At 44.2% G+C, this 19,403-nt stretch overlaps 2 long non-coding RNA genes across 2 annotated transcripts in view; one reads left to right on the forward strand and one right to left on the reverse strand.

Moving 5' to 3' along the window:
• Nucleotides 1-19,189, reverse strand: part of LOC309350911 — a 533,003-nt gene extending 513,814 nt beyond the window's left edge. Inside the window, exon 1 of the long non-coding RNA XR_014160590.1 lies at nucleotides 19,093-19,189. This is a non-coding gene — a long non-coding RNA (uncharacterized lncRNA). The remainder of the gene's footprint in view (nucleotides 1-19,092) is intronic.
• On the forward strand, nucleotides 1,669-3,784 carry LOC309351042. The gene is made up of 2 exons (XR_014160676.1): nucleotides 1,669-1,875; nucleotides 3,119-3,784. It is a non-coding gene; the product is annotated as an uncharacterized lncRNA (long non-coding RNA).
• Nucleotides 19,190-19,403: the final 214 nt, after the last annotated feature.

Genomic DNA, 19,403 nt, shown 5'->3' on the forward strand with positions numbered 1-19,403 from the left:
TATGCGGGCGCTGCTACGATAAGGTCGCTGTTAAAGGGCCGGAAAGGAATTTCCCTGCATTGGCAGGTTTCGCCTTTCCCGTAGCAAAACGTCACAACTTTGGCGGTATCAGGCCTTGGGCGGAATCCTTTAGTCCATCTTCCTCTTTGCGGCGGCGATACCAGGGTTCCCCGTTAAAGGGGTTTCTGAAGGGAGGCTTTGACCGTACGCCGAAAGGTCGTCATTGCTCTCCCCTGCGACAGCGGCGTAACGGGGGCGGCTATCTCTGCTTGAACATATGTTCTCCAGAGCCAGCCCATCCCCCCACACACACTGGATAACCCTGATGCTCCCTAGGTCCTCGGCTGGGGACTGGGGAGGGAGAACGCCCAATGCCTGAGCCAAGGTCTACCCACATTTGAAATTCAATAAAGTTGTGGCCAAGTTAATCCCATAGCACATTGTCTAGAGTCGTTATTCCACATGACGGGGGGGGGACCACTCAGGATCTGGGGACTCCGCCTGTCCACACAATTCCGGGATCAAATTCAGAAACTGGGATGGCTTCTGTAATTCCGGGACTGTCCCTGGAAAATAGGGACACTCAGAGGGTCTGCAACATAGGAAAGCTGAGCTGTGTAACTCTTGGCCACAAGAAAGACAGTGTCACAAACTAATTAATAATAATAATAATAATAATAATAATAATAATAATAATAATAATAATATATTTATACCCCACCCATCTGGCTGGGTTTCCTCAGCCACTCTGGGCGGCTTCCAACAGAATATTAAAATACAGTAGTCTATTAAACATTAAAAGCTTCCCTAAACAGGGCTGCCTTCAGATGTCTTTTAAAAGTCTGGTATTTGTTTTTCTCTTTGACATATGATGGGAGGGCATTCCACAGGGTGGGTGCCACTACCGAGAAGGCCCTCTGCCTGGTTCCCTGTAACTTGGCTTCTCGCAATGAGGGAACCGCCAGAAGGCCTTCGGCACTGGACCTCAGTGTCCGGGCAGAACGATGGGGGTGGAGACACTCCTTCAGATATACTGGACCAAGGCCATTTAAGGCTTTAAAGGTCAGCACCAACACTTTGAATTGTGCTCGGAAACGTACTGGGAGCCAATGTAGATTTTTCAAGACCGGTGTTATATGGTCTCAGCGGCCGCTCCCAGTCACCAGTGTAGCTGCCGCATTCTGGATTAGTTGTAGTTTCTGGGTCACCTTCAAAGGTAGCCCCACGTAGAGCGCATTGCAGTAGTCCAAGTGAGAGATAACCAGAGCATGCACCACTCTGGCGAGACACAACCATTTCCAAAGATGGAATCAATCTTGGTAGGAAATGATGACAGACATTGACAGCTGATCTTGCCAAACTCCACCTCCCATAGCATAGGCTTGTCTCCAACACTGATCTCTGACTGGTGGGCCTCAGTAACTTGCAGCCTTCTCCAGTGGGCCTTGGGGGTAGAAAGTATGAAAACTGCTGTTTTGGATTTCCCTCACATGAATGTGCAAAGTGTTTGTGTATGTTCCCATTCAACCTGTCTTAACTCCAAAATACATATTGTAATCGCCAGTCTGAGGTTGAAAGGATCTGAGGTTGTCCGTCGCCTCTAATGCTCAACTGATCTGTGAAGCTTTCGAATGAAGGGTGAGAAAGAATCTATCCTCTCTCCACACACACACCTTTAAAATTTACATCGTGGAACCTCAAACATTCAGTGTCAGTGCTAAATGGATTCTGGAACATTGCGACTGGATGAGGAAGCTATTTTTGTCATCATTCATACCTGAGAGAACAGAAATAGACCTTGACGGGCAGTTATCAAATGTGAGGAGACAACGTTTTAGCTGCCTGAAGAACCCCTTTCAGAAGGGAGCAAATCAGGTTAAGAACATCATTCGTCTCCTGTTTGTCAATCACACCTGCTAAATACGAGATTCCATTTGTTCCACGTGGGTTTAGAAATGCCAATTTCACAAGCTGCATAGTAAGCAGCTTTTTTGTTATTATTATTATCCTTGAGTGACCTTGCAAACATGTACGAGAACAATACTGATTCGACTTACACGTGGCTGAGAAATGCCTCCATTTGCTCACAGTTAAGGTTGCCAACTGACAAATGGTATACAGTTGGTATACAGTGGTATGCCATGATACGGCATGATAGGAGTTGTAGTCTAGCAGCATCTGAAAGACACCAAGTTGGTCACCCCTGGGTTAGATGCTGTAGGAAGCTGTATGCTGGTCTAGTTGAACCATCGGTCAAGTATGGCTCTTCCAATGTCTCTTGCAAGCCTGTGACCCCACAGGGCTTTTGTTATATTCACAGCCCTATCACTCATGTTATCAAATAATAGGGCCTAGCTGAACTGTCCTAAACATTAATAGATTGGATTATCTATATAATCACTGCAATTACCTATGCTTCCACTCAGACCGTGTGCAATCTTTTGGCTCAGATATCACTTAGGGATAAAAATCTTATTTTCATAGAACGACTAGCGTTTTATCCCTAGAGATGCAATATATTCCTCCGAGAAGCTGCAAGAAAATGACCAAAAAGTGAATTTTTAAACGAGCTACGTTTTGTATCGCAAGATGAGCGCATTTGAAAAGCTTTCCCTTTCTCCTTCCTGCTAATGACCTGGCTTTACACGCTTGAGGCACATTAGGAACCGGAGGTCGGAGGAGATGAGTTTGATAGAAGTGTGCAGGATTGCAGAAATGGAGTTCGCTTGCTCAAAATTGAAGCTTCCTGTAGCAAGCAATTTGATGAGTGCTTTTGTATAAGCAACTAAGCTTAACTGAAAAACCTTTTCCTTTTTTTTTTAATATGAAGAGCCAGCTCCATGAGGGGAAGAAATCAAGCCTCTCTGTAGCCACTGACTTTGTTAAATGATTGGTTTGCATCAAGTTGCCCCGCATAGCTGCCAACGTTTCCCTTTTTTAAAGGGAAATTCCCTTATTCCAAATAGGATTCCTCGCAAGAAAAGGGAAAAGTTGACAGCTATGTTGCCCCTTGAAAGGGGCCCAGCCCTTGACTCTGTGTCTCAGACACACACGTACGCCAACTGTATTGAAAAGATAATATTTGGTACTCTACAGTGGATGTCTGTTTTTTAAAAAGTTTGCCCAATATAGATAGTGTAGAGACAGGGGAAAGGGTGCAGCAGTGAAATCAACAGACCAGAAGAGAAACCCTCTGGCAGCAGAGCAGCTGAGTTGGTGAATCTGTCCTTTTGCGCACTGCTAGCATTGACTACTTGGGTTGAGACATGTGCCTTGCCAGCTTGGTCCATGCTATCAGCATGAATGAGCATTACAGCTCTGTGAGCAGTCAGAGTTCCAGATTCCGCTGGTGTTTGCATCTGACCTTCGGCTGCCAAGTCAAGCTAACAGGAGCAGCTTCAAACAATAGGAAGGTTAACCCTCGGCGATTCCTGCTAAGCCGAAAGATTAGGGAGCTGTTGTCTTGCGCTTCGGGCATGCCTTCACAGAAGCTTCCTGCATTCTGGCTTCAGAAAGGCAGCTTGCAATCGATCAGGTCTCCAGGAATTGCAGACAGGACCATGCAGAATGGAGGGTGCTAAATTGCAGGCATGGAGTTAATCCCACATCATGCACTGGCCTGACAACCGTTTCTGCAAGCTTCAGAGGATGTGCGGAAAAGCACCCTGCTTGAAAAGATGGAATGAAACAAGACATATCTTGCAAGCAAGAGCTGTGGGGTCATGGCTTTGATGCAGGAATATTGGAGAATGGGCATCTGCTGAATAGAATCCAGAAACGCAGACACACGTTTTTCTTTTTTGCTGCTATACTTACCTGGGAGTAAGTCCCACTGAGTTCAACAGGATCAGCTTCTGAGTTGATATGAATTGGATTGCACTGTGAAGCCACATTCACAACATACATTTAAAGCACTATGATCCCTCTTAAAACAGTTTTGGCTTTCCCCTCGCACAAGATTTTTGCAAATGCAATTTGTTAAGGGTGCAGGAAGTTGTTAGGAGGACCCCCGCCCCCCAGTGCTTTTTCTCTACACAAAAAGGTTTAGGGGTACTCTCATTTTCCTACTCATATTGAAATTGAAATATTGAAATTCAATTGAAATTGATATTGAAATACTGTCCCTAAAGGAGGCGAAACTTAGATTCACAAAATGGTTAGGGGTATGTGTACCCCTGTGTCATTGTCCCCCTCAGAAAAAAACACTGGAGACCCCTATTTGTGTTACAGAATTACAGTTCCCAGTTCCTTGATTGTTAAACCACAGCTCTCTGAGAGGAATATGAGCCTCTGAGCAAGTCTCAGCACCCTTAAGAAATGACATCTCCCAGAATTCTTTGGGTAAAGAAGCCATGACAGTTTGAAGTGGCATCAGGGTGCATTGAATGTATGGTGTGAATGTAGCCCAAGAACCCAACATCTTAAAGACAGATGGATAAAGAGTTGTCTTCAGTTGGCAGGCTGTGTGCATGAATGAACCACGCCACCCATCAATGCAAGCTTTATGTGCTTGAAATGCAAGATATAGGTGTGTCTTGAATTCACATTACTTTGCCGAGTCAAATACAAACACGGTACATTGCAAATGGGCAGAAGACCTCGTCAGAGTTGCTATGACCCGCTTCCAAGTGATAATGAATTAGCTAAACAAGATGAACGATGAGCATCACATGAGGGACAACTGAACCAATCACAGCTTCCATTTAGCCCAAGTCTAAAGGTGTCAAATTCAAAATATGAATTCTAGCTCAGCAGCTTTTTGTTGAATACAGTGGTGCCTCAGGTTAAGTACTTAATTCGTTCCGGAATTATAAACTTAATAAAAATATTTAGAAAAAAAAAAAATTCGTTCCGGAGGTCCGTACTAAACCTGAAACTGTTCTTAACCTGAAGCACCACTTTAGCTAATGGGGCCTCCTGCTGCTGCTGCGCCGCCGGAGCACGATTTCTGTTCTCATCCTGAAGCAAAGTTCTTAACCTGAAGCACTATTTCTGGGTTAGCGGAGTCTGTAAACTGAAGTGAATGTAACCTGAAGTGTATGTAACCCGAGGTACCACTGTATTCTTCTTCTCTATCCACTTACTACAGAACATTCCTTTGCTACTTTCTGAGTTTTACCATCTTGACAGACAACCCCAGACATGTGTACTCAGTGTTAAATCCCACTGCATTCAATGGGGCTTACTCTGTTCCAGGGAAGTTTGCATAGGATTTCGACCTATAGGCTTGCAGAGACACTATTCAGCTTGCTCAATGTGAATAGGATGCAAATGGCAGAATTGTCTTAATAACACATAACAGCTCGTGTGATGAATAAATTTTATCCTTTTCACAGGACGTTGTTTGTTGTTGACTCTACATATTAATGGGCCACACCTATGACTTGCCCTGCTCGGATTCCTGGTCATATCATTTCTCCTGATCCAATCTTCCACCCAGTGCTATTTTTCTAGAAAAAGAGGTGCCAGAACTCACCATGAATACTCTTGGAATCGCAATGGAACACACTGAGAGCTGCCCAAACTCACCTGAGAAGTTCTGGAACCCACCTGAGAGGTGACAGAACTGAGCTCCGGCAAATTCCCCCCTGAAAAAAATGTCCCACTTCAATCTCTATACAGCATCCGGCAACTGAAGATAATATTTTGTGCATCTGACCTACAAAGCTTATGTTACAATAAATGTCTTAGTCTTTAAGGCGCCACACACTTACCGAATGTAAGGTTCATGATGTTCTCCAGGCCCTTTGAACAAAAGAGGTTATATGTATCCCAGTTTGTTGACATCTCACCTTGTCCCATTTTTCATCAAAGCTGACGGCCAAATATCTTGGCAGAAGTGCTTAGCAACAGCCTTAAATCCACCTGGAGAGTGAACATTTGAAAAAGCATATGTCCTGTGGCCCACTTCGGATGCTTTAAAGGTAAAGGTAAAGGGACCCCTGACCATTAGGTCCAGTCGTGACCGACTCTGGGGTTGCACGCTCATCTCACTATATAGCCGAGGGAGCTGGCGTTTGTCCACAGACAGCTTCCGGGTCATGTGGCCAGAATGACTAAGCCGCTCCTGGGGAACCAGAGCAGAACACAGAAACGCCGTTTACCTTCCCGTCAGAGCGGTCCCTATTTATCTACTTGCACTTTGACGTGCTTTCAAACTGCTAGGTTGGCAGGAGCAGGGACCGAGCAATGGGAGCTCACCCCGTCACGGGGATTCGAACCGCTGACCTAGGCTCTGTGGTTTAACACATAGCGCCACCCGTGTCCCTTATGTATGCACATACATACCAGTTAAAAAGAAACATTCTCTGTGTGAGGCACATCCAACAGGGGTTGCTGCATGAGTTTAAGGATTCTACCTGTGTCTTGGCACATGTAGAATACACAAAACAAGACCTTCTAGCTATTCATCCAAACTACAGGCGGCAACCATTGTGTGATTGCCGATGTGTGGGTCCTTTTGGACCTGGAAGAGGGAATAATGGAGGCAGAACAGTAATGGAGGGGTGTAACAAGGCATAACGGGGCAGGGCTCACTTATTGCAGGAACGGAACCCCCACACAAAATGGCCATCACCGGTAACATGCATTGTGCAATTCCAGCTACATTCCATCAACATTGGGGACAGAACATCACTCAGTGGCTGAGCGTATTCTTTGCCATGCTCTCAACACCTGCCATCTTCAGCTGAAAAGAATCAAGGACTGACTGTTGGGAAAGGCCTGAACCTCAGACCATGTCGGAGCCCTGATAGTCAAAATAAACTGAGCTAGAATGAACAAATGGTACGACTGGGGAAAAGGCAACTTTGTATGTTCTAAACAGCGCATACATCTGAATTAACCAAGGTCTTAAGCGAGGCTAATTGAGTTTAGAGGACCTCCTTGAAGTGGAATGAAAGTGTGATCTTTCGCAAGAGCAGGCATTTCCCTCCCACCTTGAACCTGAGTAGGTTTAGAAGAATTTAAGTATGGGATTTATATAAAATATACTTCTGTAAAACCAATCAACTTTTGCTTCAAATTGCAATTACATAACAGCATGAAAATAATAATTCTCGAAATGAAACCTTTTGAAGACATACAGGAGAAACATGATTAGTCTATAAGTAGAATTTAATCCATCCTTTGACACCAGCTATATATTTCAAGCTTCATAATTACATGAACAGGTGAGTAATGTGTTCTGGCGTCTTCTCACTTTGAGAAAAATATGTCAAAGATTGAAATGCTCTTATATGAATCACTTAATTTATTCTCACCGTGATATGTTTTTATCCATATGTGTGTGTGTGGAAAAACTTAACCATTAAATCTTTACTGTGGCTATAAAATTCCTTGTATTAAAAAAGAGAGGAGGGGAGGTTCTGCATGTTCTATCGGTGTTTACGAGCTTGTTAGGTTTTTATTACGAGTGGAAGCTTCTTACGACATCATCCATGCATTCTGATGACATTCTGTGTGTCTGTGCATCTTCTGAAGAACAGTCAGAAGAACATGAGGAAGCCAAGTGGATCGGGCCAATGGTTCATTTAGTTCCACAGTCCATTTCTCACAGTGGCCAACTAGCTTCCTTCTGGAAGGCCTACAAGTAGAACATCAAGGAGAAGAGGTCCATAGTTTGCATTGGATGCAGAAGATCCTAGGGTCAGTTCTCCACGTAGGGCTGGGAAAGACCCCCTTCTGAAACCCTGGAGAGCTACTGTTAATCAGTGTGGACTGGGGCAGAAATACTCTGGCCTATGGGCCTAATTAGACTTGCCAAGTGGCCTTCCCAATTGGCTCATGAGTCCACTTCAGCTGAGCCATGACCATCTGCCCTACACCAAACATCCATCATATATGTTGATGTTGACAATCTGGAATGTTGTACAGAAGAGGGCAACCAAGATGATCAAGGGTGTGGGAACCAAGCCTTATGAGGAAAGGTTGGAGGAGCTGGGTATGTTTAGCCTGGAAAAGAAGAGATATGATCGCCATCTTCAAATATCTCAAGGGCTGTCACATGGAAGAGGGAGCAAGCCTGTTTTCTCCTGCTTTGCAGGGTAGGACTCAAACCAATGGCTTCAGGTTACAAGAAGGAGATTCCAACTAAACACCAGGAAGAACTTTCTGACAGGAAGAGTTGTTCAGCAGTGGAATGGTCTCCCTTGGGAGGTTGTGGACTCTCCTTCCTTGGAGGTTTTTAAGCAGAGATTGGATGACCATCCTTTTTTATAGCCTTCATAATTAGAGGTCATCACCACTCTTTGTGCAAATACCTTACATATTGTGTGGTATAATATTTTCTTTAGCCTGCCTGAATCTATGTCCTAGGACCCTCATACCTACAGGACCGCCTCTCCTGGTATGTCCCACGGAGGACCTTATGGTCCTCAAATAAAAACATATTGGAGATCCTGGGCCACAGGGAGGTTAGGCTGGCCTCAACCAGAGCCAGGGCTTTTTCAGCCGTACGTACCTGTAGATCCTCACCCTGTATGGAGCTAGAGCCTTGCTCAGCCTCACAGGCAAAAAAACAGGCAGGAGCAGAGGCATTGACTTGTGCCTAAGATCTGAGGGGGCCCAGCGCACACATGTGACATCATGTCCACAACATGCATGCAATGTTGCATCATCAGGAAGAGGCCAAGCATGGACCCTAGCACAGAGCAACTTTAATGACTGGCAGCTCCTCCTCACTCACGTTCAGGAAGAACTGACAACTGAAACCTTGCTGCACTCAGCTCCATGATGGCTCCCTCTGCTCCCTCCTCCTCCTCCTCCTTCTTCGGCGATCACTCGTAGCTGAGTAAGATTGTCTTCCATGAACACAGTCTTAACAATGAGTCCATAAATGATTGTGGAGGCCAATTCTGGATCCACACGTCCTTCCACAGTGGGGACATAGATTTCTGGGCAGGAGCTGATCACGGTGAAGGTTTGCCAAGCGTGCCTTCCTCTTAGCATGTTTCTCCCTTTCGTCTTGAGTTTGAATGTCTTCAAAGTCCATGACACCTATGGTGAAGGCTGTTCTCCAATTGGAGCACTCGAAGGCCAGTGTTTCTCAGATGTCAGTGTTTATACTACATTATTTTATTTTTATTTTAGTTTTGCCTTGAGGTGGTCTTTAAACCTCTTTTGTTGACCACCACCATTACGCTTTCCATTTTTAAGTTCAGAATGTAGTTGCTTTGGAAGCTGATAATCAAGCATCTGCATAACATGACCAGTCCAATAAAGTTGATGTTGATAATCATTGCTTCGACACTGGTAATCTTTGCTTCTTCCACTACACTGGCATTAGTTTGCCTATCTTCCCAAGTGATGTGTAAAAAAATTTGGAGACACCATTGACAGAATCTTTTGAGGAGTTGGAGGTTGGTAGTGCAATAGCTTTGTAAACAAGCATTTTGGTTTCTGCACTTTAATCGGACCCCTTCCCACAGGTATAGGGAGGGCTGGAGACACTTTGGCCCTATAGAGTTGGTGCCAGAGGCATTAGTTATATAAAGTTATTTAAGAGCAGCTGGTATTTTATTGGTTCCTCAGGTCACCTGATCCTGCTGCAAAGCAGAAAGACATCAGTGTGTACATTCCTTCTGCCCTCATTGTGCAAAAAAGTCCCTGGTTCAAGGTTCTGGCACGTTACAAAGAAAGCTTTCAAGTTTGCAAACTGTGCAGTTTCTCAGGGCTTATGGCTCATTTGCCACATGACATCCCACACAGAGTATTTACTATGTCATAAACAATCCCAACATAGAACGATGGAAGTGCCACCAGCTTTTGGCAGAGTAGCTCCGCTCTCCTCTAAATACAGCATATTCTCCTGGCACAAGTGAGCTTTTTCTGCCAGCTCCTCTCTCCTAGATGCTGACTCTTGGCTTTCATACTCTTGGCATTCAACCTTGCTCTTCTAATTACACCCTCAGAGCTGCCAGGTTTCATCTGTAAGCTGAAGAGAAGAGTGAAATTCTAAATCTTCACATTGGGGTGTTACTAAGGGTGTTGATGAAAGCATGGTGGTGATCACCAAAGCTTAATTCAAGTCAGCCCTACGGGGCGGATAGTTTTCATCTTTTGTTCCACTGAAGGTTTGGGAATTCCTCAGATATTTGCAGGTATTCTAAACCTGATATCTCTCTCTCCCCCCCCCCCTCGCTCAGATTTGTGTTTGGAACAGTCTCTTTTTTGGCCCTACAGAGCTGTTTTAGGAGGCTGGAGATTTGGGTTTGAGATTGAGGTTCCTGGCAACCTGTTTATTGAGAATTCTTCCTGATACGTTTGCGGGGGGGGGGGGTAATTTATTTATTTATTTATTTATTTATTTATTTGTTTGTTTGTTTGTTTATTTCTACCCCACCCATCAAGGGATGTGGGTGGCGCTGTGGGTTAAACCACAGAGCCTAGGACTTGCCGATCAGAAGGTCAGCGGTCCAAATCCCCGCGACAGGGTGAGCTCCCATTGCTCGGTCCCTGCTCCTGCCAACCTAGCAGTTCGAAAGCTCACCAGTGCAAGTAGATAAATAGGTACCACTCCAGTGGGAAGGTAAATGGCATTTCCGTGCACTGCTCTGGTTCACCAGAAGTGGCTTAGTCATGCTGGCCACATGACCTAGAAGCTGTACGCCGGCTCCCTCGGCCAATAAAGCGAGACGACCCCAGAGTCAGCCACGACTGGACCTAATGGTCAGGAGTCCCTTTACCCTTTACCTTTACCCCGCCCATCTGTACCAGGGATTGAGTCTGATGCTTTCTGCATGCCAAGCAGATACTCTACCATTGAATTACAACTCTTTCTGAGATCTTCTGGTGGACATCAACCAGTACCTTTCCAGCTTGTGTTCCCCTTGGTATTATTTTCAAGTGGTGGCCTTCTTAGCTTGGTGGAAGCTGACCTCACCCTAATCACGAAACAGGTGATATATTTTTAGTTTCTCCTGAAAGCCGGAGAGGATATAATGTCAACCCCCAAATGTCTACCTCAAAAAGCTGTAATTTGGTACACTTGCAGCCCAGGCTACACAGACAACTGAAGGAATCTCAAAGTGGGTCAGTTCTTCAACAAAATTATTTCAACTTTGGGCATCCGGTCTACTCACAATAATGGCAAGCATTCCATCCACGAGCCAGCAGCATTCCAGTGCATTCCAAGGGGGTTGGAATGTTGATCTGTGGGAGTTTGGTTGTTTCTTCATACTTAGACTTGGGGAGGGTATGCATTCAGAGCAGCAGCCAGAAATGTGCACCTCTGCTTGCGGAATACACACAACATTTTCAAATATATTACATATTGCACGAAGCTTTGCTACGGATGGCAATTGGGTCATAAAGCAATTGCCCTCTAATACGTGATTCCCCCATAGCATCAGTTATTGATTCAAGGGCCTAATGGGACCACAAAAATTAAATCCTGTTATTTTCTAGGTGTACAGAATTGGCAAATTTTCTTCTCAAAGAATGCAACAAGATAGGCAAATTCAACACGGTCTTGTTTGTTTGTTTTGTTGCTATTTTGTTAATGTTGTTAATATTGTTTTATAGATGCGAATGCTGTCATACTTTGTGAATCCTATAATATGATTTTTGGTCTAACTGTGATGTTTAGCTTATTTTTTTGTCCTTTTGTTAATCTTGTTACATAGATGGTAATTGTTTTATTTGTGATTTGTGATTGTTTTACTGATGATTTGTTATGTATGCTTTACGATTTGTGCTGTATTTGTGATGTTCCATTATGTTATTTTTATCTTTTGTTTGTAAGCCACTTTGGGATTATTTGAATAAAAAACAGCATAGAAATAGAATCAATCAATCAGTCAATCAATCAAATAGGTAGCTCAGTAAAGTAATTTGCTTTTTTAGTAGCCCACAGCTACTAATGCCAACCTTGGAAGTGTAAGAAAGTTTGCAAGATCCTGGAAAGACACATGATGTCTCTTCTCCCAGTTGCAAAGAACGATGGGGTGATTATTGCCCTCCCTTCGGAGAACGACCACCACAGCATGCAAGTAGGGTGATCACGGAGTATACTAGGTGATCAAGGTGAAATAACTGACCCCAGGACTACTATATCTTCCCAAATAATTGCAGAGACAAACTCACACCATTTTCCCTTAGCATTGGCAGCTTCCCTTTCAGCGATCAACTTACAGGTATGAGGTTTCTCATTTTCTCTCTCTTTTTTCTCTTTTATCGAAGAAGAACGGGATATTTTCATGCCACCATCATCGCAGAGGTGTCTGTGGAGATGATACAGTGGTACCTCAGGTTAAGAACTTAATTCGTTCCGGAGGTCCGTTCTTAACCTGAAACTGTTCTTAACCTGAGGCACCACTTTAGCTAATGGGGCCTCCAGCTGCCGCCGCACGATTTCTGTTCTCATCCTGAAGCAAAGTTCTTAACCTGAGGTACTATTTCTGGGTTAGCGGAGTCTGTAACCTGAAGCGTCTGTAACCTGAAGCGTCTGTAACCCGAGGTACCACTGTATGTTAATTGAAAATGTCTAGTAGATCAGATTGGCTGTTGGGTTCCTATTGAGGGTATTTGGTGAACGAACATGACAGTGATGAGGGATTGAGGAGTCAATTGGACAAATACAGCTTTGGGCAAAGCTGTATTGTAACTTTTGAATAAATGTGTAGTAGTAATAATAATAATAATAATAATAATAATAATAATAATAATAAGTGAGGTAGAGGAGGCTACCTTAGCTTTATGATAGCCTCACTGTTTTTAGAGGGGAACCAAAACTGGGGGAAGCCAGGGATTGGCCAAAACTGGGGGAAGCCAGGGATTGAGCTTGTGAACTTGTGAAGTTTATTAAAGGAGTTCTGACCTTTCACGACCTTTCACCCCATAATTCAAGTGCCTTTCCCTTTACCATTCCAGTCATGGCTGTACGCATGAAATGAAGTTAAACAAGTTCCTCTCCTCCTATGCAACAGTAGTCTGGAAGTGTCATGTTCCGAGCCTCTGAGTAAACTGCAAACCAAAATGCACCGGTGAGTCCATGCAGTAGAATGATCACTTTAAGATTCCTTTGCATCCCCTCTTTCTTACAATGCCATTCTTCCCAAATAAGTCCAATCATTGCTGACTATTGGCTCTGGTGGAGTGGGAGTCGAAAATATCTGGAGGGCACAGACCAAACTAATGGAGCCAGATGGACCAATGTTGTTTCTTAACAAAAGATAACTTTCTACATTCCTAAGCTGCTATCTAGCCATGGATAGGAACAGTTACGGGATTAAAAATGGAAAGCGTAATGCCGGTGGTCAGCAAAAGAGGTTTATAGACTCTCTCAAAGCAAATCTTTAAAAAATGTAGTATAAACAATGGCAACTGGGAAACACTGGCCTGCAAGCGCTCCAGTTGGAGAACAGCCTTCACCAAAGGTGCCATGGACTTTGAAGACGCTTGAACTCAGGACAAAAGGGAGAAACATGCTATAACAACATACTAGAAACATTTATACTAATGAAAAATATTCAGGATTCACTGGAAACATATTTAATCTGACGCAAAAAAGAGAGAGAGAGAACAAAATTTAAACTTCCATTGTACATCCTTGATTGCAGGGGACCTTGGTCTTAGAAGCAAAAAATCAAATATCATCCTTCTATCTATTCCTATTTAAGGGGGAAAGAAGAGATTGTCATAACTTGGTACATTTATCTTCTCACGTCTGTGTGTGCTTGTAAGTTTCAGAAGTCATTTATCATCATCCCCGTTTATGAAAATCCGTTGTAGCTTTTCCATAAATGATAAGGCAAGGGTGGGTTGAATTACTTCTTTCTACTGGAGAAGCCATCAATTGGTTTGGAACACAATATTTTGAGTTGCAGGGAAATGCTTGCCCATGTTTGGGGGTGGGGAGGAGGCACATGTGGAAAATGCCCTTTGCGCCACCCACTAAGATCTGTTTCATCAATGGCCCGCAACATCTGGGCAAAGAGCTTTGTGACACAACCAACAAGGATCCCCCCCCCCATCATCTAGGGAACAGATTGCCTCTTGCACAACTGACAAAGAGAGCCAGCTCCATTTGCAATTTTCTGGAAACCAGCAATACTGCAAAGCAAAAATGGGACATCTGTTACCCTCCAGATGTAGTTAGACAATGGCTCCCATCAGCTCCATCATTGGCCATGATGGGCAGAGCTGATGAGTGTTGGAGTCCTGAACAAATGAAGGTCCACAAGTTCTCCAACCCCGTTAAAACCATTAAAACCACTTCAAGCAATATTGGAAGCTAGGTTGGACAAACCTGCATTTCTTGTTTCTCAATTTCCCCATCAGTTTGCCCCATTTCCTCATAAAAAAGGCCACATGAAAACCGATAGACATGTGATTCATCAAATACACACATTTCTTTTCACAACTTTCCTAATGCACGCAATTTTGCAAGCAATTGTTCCCAGTATAATACATTATTTTTAAAGGGTATAAGCCTTTTTTTGTGCACCCTTTCCCCTAATGTACACTCTTTTTGTGCTCATTTTTTGTCAGAGAACCACATCACAAAATTAGGGAATGTGCAAATTTGAAGGGTAGCTTCAGTTCCCATACCTCTTCCTAGAAAAATAGCACTGCCCATGGAAGGTGTGGGGCAGGACGGCATGGTTTGAAGGAAAACAAATGGGGAGGCCTGCAGCTCGGAGGTTCGCACCCCTGAATTAAATCAATGCAGATTCGTTCACCTTTCAGCAGCTGACTGCCTTGCCCCCTTCTAAATCCTGTTTCCATGCTTTAATGGATGTCACGCCACGTGAAATTCAACAATGACAGTTTTCACCCATCACCATTCTCCCTATATACAGTGGTACCTCTGGTTGCGAACAGGATCCGTTCTGGAGCCCCGTTCGCAACATGAGCAGAACGCAACCTGCGTCTGCGAGTCTGCACATGCGCAGGTCGCGATTTGCCACTTCTGCGCATGTGTGTGATGTCATTTTGAGCGTCTGCGCATGCGCGAGCGGCAAAACTCAGAAGTAACCCTTTCCAGTACTTCCGGGTCGCCATGGGACACAACCTGAAAAGATTTAACCTGAAGCAAACGTAACAAGAGGTATGACTGTACTAGAATTTTGAACTAGTTGAGCTTATATTTTTTGACATCTTTTCAAAGCACGGATGCCTACCCGGAGGGCAATGGGAGGATAGCAGCCATCTCTCTGAGACAATGATCACTGGACACAAGCCTGGTTGTGCAGAGGTTATATTTTTGCAATGCACAAGACTTGATTTTTGAGAAGGGAGGATAGATCAGAACATGACACTGTCGGCCTGCATCTCGCAGAGTTGCCTTGGCTTGTGAGAAGCTGCATGCTGCTCCTTTCAACACGCACAACAAGTGTTGTTCTCTCTGCCCGCCCGCCCTGCAGTTTGCCTCTAGCATAGTTCTTCTTGGGCTGCCACTTATAAGGCTTAATCTCTGCTTCTTCTCAGGCATCCTGTGGCTTAAGGGAAGGGAAAGCAGTGCTCAGCTCCAAATCTCCCCCCATGGTTCATTGCAAGCCCAGATCTCGTCCACAAGTGCTCTGAGGTACATCATCCATAGGCTAGATAATATTTCTCTGATACACCCTCTTTCCCCAGATGACGGGCCACCAACGTAAGTGGGTCTTTCCACTTTTCCAGGGAGTCTGTTAGATAGGCAGGCTAATGATCCAGCAGCAAAGCTCATGGTTCTGAAGATGCTCAGAGCTGTCGTTTCCTACCAGGATCAAGGGACATTTCATTTTCTGTAAAGCACTCTCAGACCCTCCAAGTGTCCCTGTTTTCCAATCCCAGAATTACAGAAACCGCCCCAGTTTCTGATTTGATCCTGTAATGTCCCGCTTTTCTTTAGGCCATCCCAATTTTCATTGGAGAAATATTAGAGGGTTTGGAGTTATCCGTGTCAGTACGCCTTTCAATGGATGTCAGCAACTGGGCTCAATAACTGGTTCTGCCCCGACTGGGCTAGGCGACTGGAGCACTTTCAGAGAGAGACCTTCCAGTCCTGGAAAGCAGGTCTCAGTGCCCTGGACTCACAACTGTGCATTGTGAGCACCAGACTCAGCAGAGTATAAATAACGTGGAAGCTAGCTGTGAAGCATAACTCCTTTCATTTCTAATAGCTACTACAAACTAAAGAACTACTGGATTGCATGAGCATTACATCTCCCACTCTCTAGTCATTACATAGATAAGACTCTCCACACACAGAGTCAGGCAGTCAGTCAGGAGTGGAAGAGGAGAAGAGTAGTTTCCGCCCCCTCCTTTCTCAAAACATCAGATCTGGAGATTCTTGCAATGGGAGGGGTGAAAATATCAGCAATCTGAGCCCCCCGCTCCAGCCCGAGCCAAGAAGATGCAACTTTTAGAAGACACCTGAAAGCCGCCCTGTAATTTTTTTTAATGTTTTATCATGATTTTATATGTATTAGAAGCCGCCCGGAGTGGCTGGGGCAACCCAGTCATATGGATTGGGGATTAATAATTAGAATAGGACATCCCTAATTTCAATGGAAAATTGTTGGAGGGTATCCCATTGCAGGGCCACAGGCGCCAGGGGGCCTGCCAGTAAGACCTGTGAACAGTCTTAGGAAATATCCATTTCCTGTTACCTATGCCATCCCCGGTATCCATTTTGAAGTATGCAAGGTCTCCACAGCAGCCATTTTGAAAAATTACACATATGCCCACTGGCCCAAATTCTAGACCATTCCTTTTAACAATACAGTGGTACCTCGAGTTACAAACGTCTCAGGTTACAAACGCTTCAGGTTACAAACTCCGCTAACCTGGAGGAGTTACCTCGAGTTAGTAACTTCGCCCCAGGATGAGAACGGAAATTGTGTGCCGGCGGCGCAGCAGCAGGAAGAGGCCCCATTAGCGAAAACGTGCCTCTAGTTAAGAACAGTTTCAGGTTAAGAACGGACCTCCGGAACAAGTTAAGTTCATAACTAGAGGTACCACTGCACTGAAATGAAAGCGTGCCTGATGGCTGAATATCTTGTTATCTTTTCAAACACCAACTCCGCTTGCAAATTGTATTGGCACTTAAAGGATGTTTTGAAAGAACTATACAGCAGGCTACATACTTTTGCCTTATTATTTTCTACCTAAGAACCACAGAAATCAGCTCACCTCCGTTTCAAGGATGGCTGGCAGCACGATCGTTTAACTTAATTGATCTCTATTACTTTGAACTACCTCTTCACCATCTGTTCTCCTCTATAATTATGAATGTAAAAAAGCAACATCTTTCACAATTCCATTACTCAAATGCCTAATATAAAGCGACTTGAAATGCTATGTGCATTCCTTGCACCAGGCAGCATCAGTCTGTGATGTTTGCCTCGTGTTTCAGGCGCCATTTGAATGGAGGGAAACGTATGTGTTACGTTCAATTCTTCTGCTTGCTATAATGCACTTTGCCGGCCCAGTTGAGGCCTTAATGATAGCAAGATTTTTAGTCCATTATGTTTTTAGGCAAAATAAACACACCAGCAGACAAAATGGGAATGCCTTGACCCCAATCATTTTGCATTATTAGTCCTTAGAAGGGGGGGAGGGTGGCTTATCCAAACATGTTAACATTTCCTGAGCCGTATGTTTCCTGTTATTTAATGGGCAGTAGCAAGGTTTTTCTTTCCTCTCCTGGGATTTATCTGAATGGAGAAATTGAACTAATCACTTCTGCAGTGTTCATCATACAATATTCTCAAATCGTGCAAGCACCACATTCTTTGGGCAGAGATGGAGATGGTGGAAGATCCATTAACACATTCTTTTTCTCCTTGTGTTTAAGCAAAGTTTCCTTTGACACAATTTTTTTTAAAAAAAACAATTCAAGGCTCAGCATATTGCTTAAAATGCCAGTTGAAGTATTGTCTTAAGAAAGTCGGCAAGGATACTTACCCAAAGTTGTGTGATGGCTGAAAAGTAAGGTAAAGGTAAAGGGACCCCTGACCATTAGGTCCAGTCGTGGACGACTCTGGGGTTGCGGTGCTCATCTTGCTTTATTGGCCGAGGGAGCCGGCGTACAGCTTCTGGGTCATGTGGCCCGCATGACTAAGCTGCTTCTGATGAGCCAGAGCAGCGCACGGAAACGCCATTTACCTTCCCGACGGAGCGGTACCTATTTATCTACTTGCACTTTGACATGATTTCATACTGTTAGGTTGGCAGGAGCAGGGACCGAGAAACGGGAACTCACCCCGTCGCGGGGATTCAAACCGCCGGTCTTCTGATCGGCAAGTCCTAGGCTCTGTGGTTTAACCTGCATCCCTCCTGGCTGAAAAGTAGCTTATGTTTATTAAAAAACTAACAAACAAACAAACAGCAATGACACCGTCCAATCCAGTCTGTGAAGGATACCAAACTAAGTATCCCCTCCCTAAACATTTGAAATAGAAAATTATTCCTGTGCTTGTGAATGGACCTCACCAGTCTTGGTAAATGTAGGTGTGAGCTACATAAAACACAGAGGATATTGCTATTAGCTCCCTGTATGATTCATGACCAAACCACTGCTCATCCATTGTGTCGGTAATGGACTACAGAAGATCGGCAGGTCGGCTGCAATGTTTCGCCACAGGAAAACTGAAAGAGAAAGTAACTGTAGCTCCTCGCAAGCACTTTAAATAAGTTTCTCCCTGCTGGTCGGACACCGGGGCTCAAATTATTGGGTGGGGGAAGGGAGAGAGAGAAAATAGAGGGGCTGGGCTCTCAATGCATACACACACACACACACACACACACACACACACACACACACGTTATGCGAAGACTTTCCAGCAGAGAGGGAATTGCAACACAGCAGACCGTTTGCCTTTCAATCTTCTGCTAGTGACACCCAAGAGTGAATAAAAAAAAAATTCTTCTGAAGGCTGCTTTGAATTCTCAAGCCTGATCTGACAATTTATAAATCTCCCTCCTATCTCTTGTTCTGTTTTGTGAACCTTTGCAGAACTGCCTGGCGATCTCTGCACCTTACTGTAAGGAGCTGCTTCTCAACAAGATATTTCATGAGCTATACCCATGGCTGGATTTAGGTTTGATGAGGCCCTAAGCTACTGAAGGTAATGGGGCCCTTTATATGTCTAGCTGTCCTTTGTCAACAACAAATTGTCACTGTTTTTTGTGTTGAATATATGCTATATGGTAATTTATGGACCTAATAGGTATCTAAAGCCATTTGCACATAACAAAATATGTATTTTATCGAACTAATTTGTTTTTTTTTATCTTATATTTTGGAAATGTGCATCCAGGTTTTTTTCCCTTTAAATTGTTTTGGGACTCCCAAGAGATTGGTGCCCTAAGCTATAGCTTGTTTAGCTTATATGTAAATCTGGCACTGGCTATACCCCAAAAAAGGTAAAGGTAAAGGACCCCTGGATGGTTAAGTCCAGTCAAAGGCGACTATGGGG

The sequence above is a fragment of the Podarcis erhardii genome, assembly GCF_964252035.2.
Source record: "Podarcis erhardii genome assembly, chromosome: 10".
NCBI classification, from domain to species: Eukaryota; Metazoa; Chordata; class Lepidosauria; order Squamata; family Lacertidae; genus Podarcis; species Podarcis erhardii.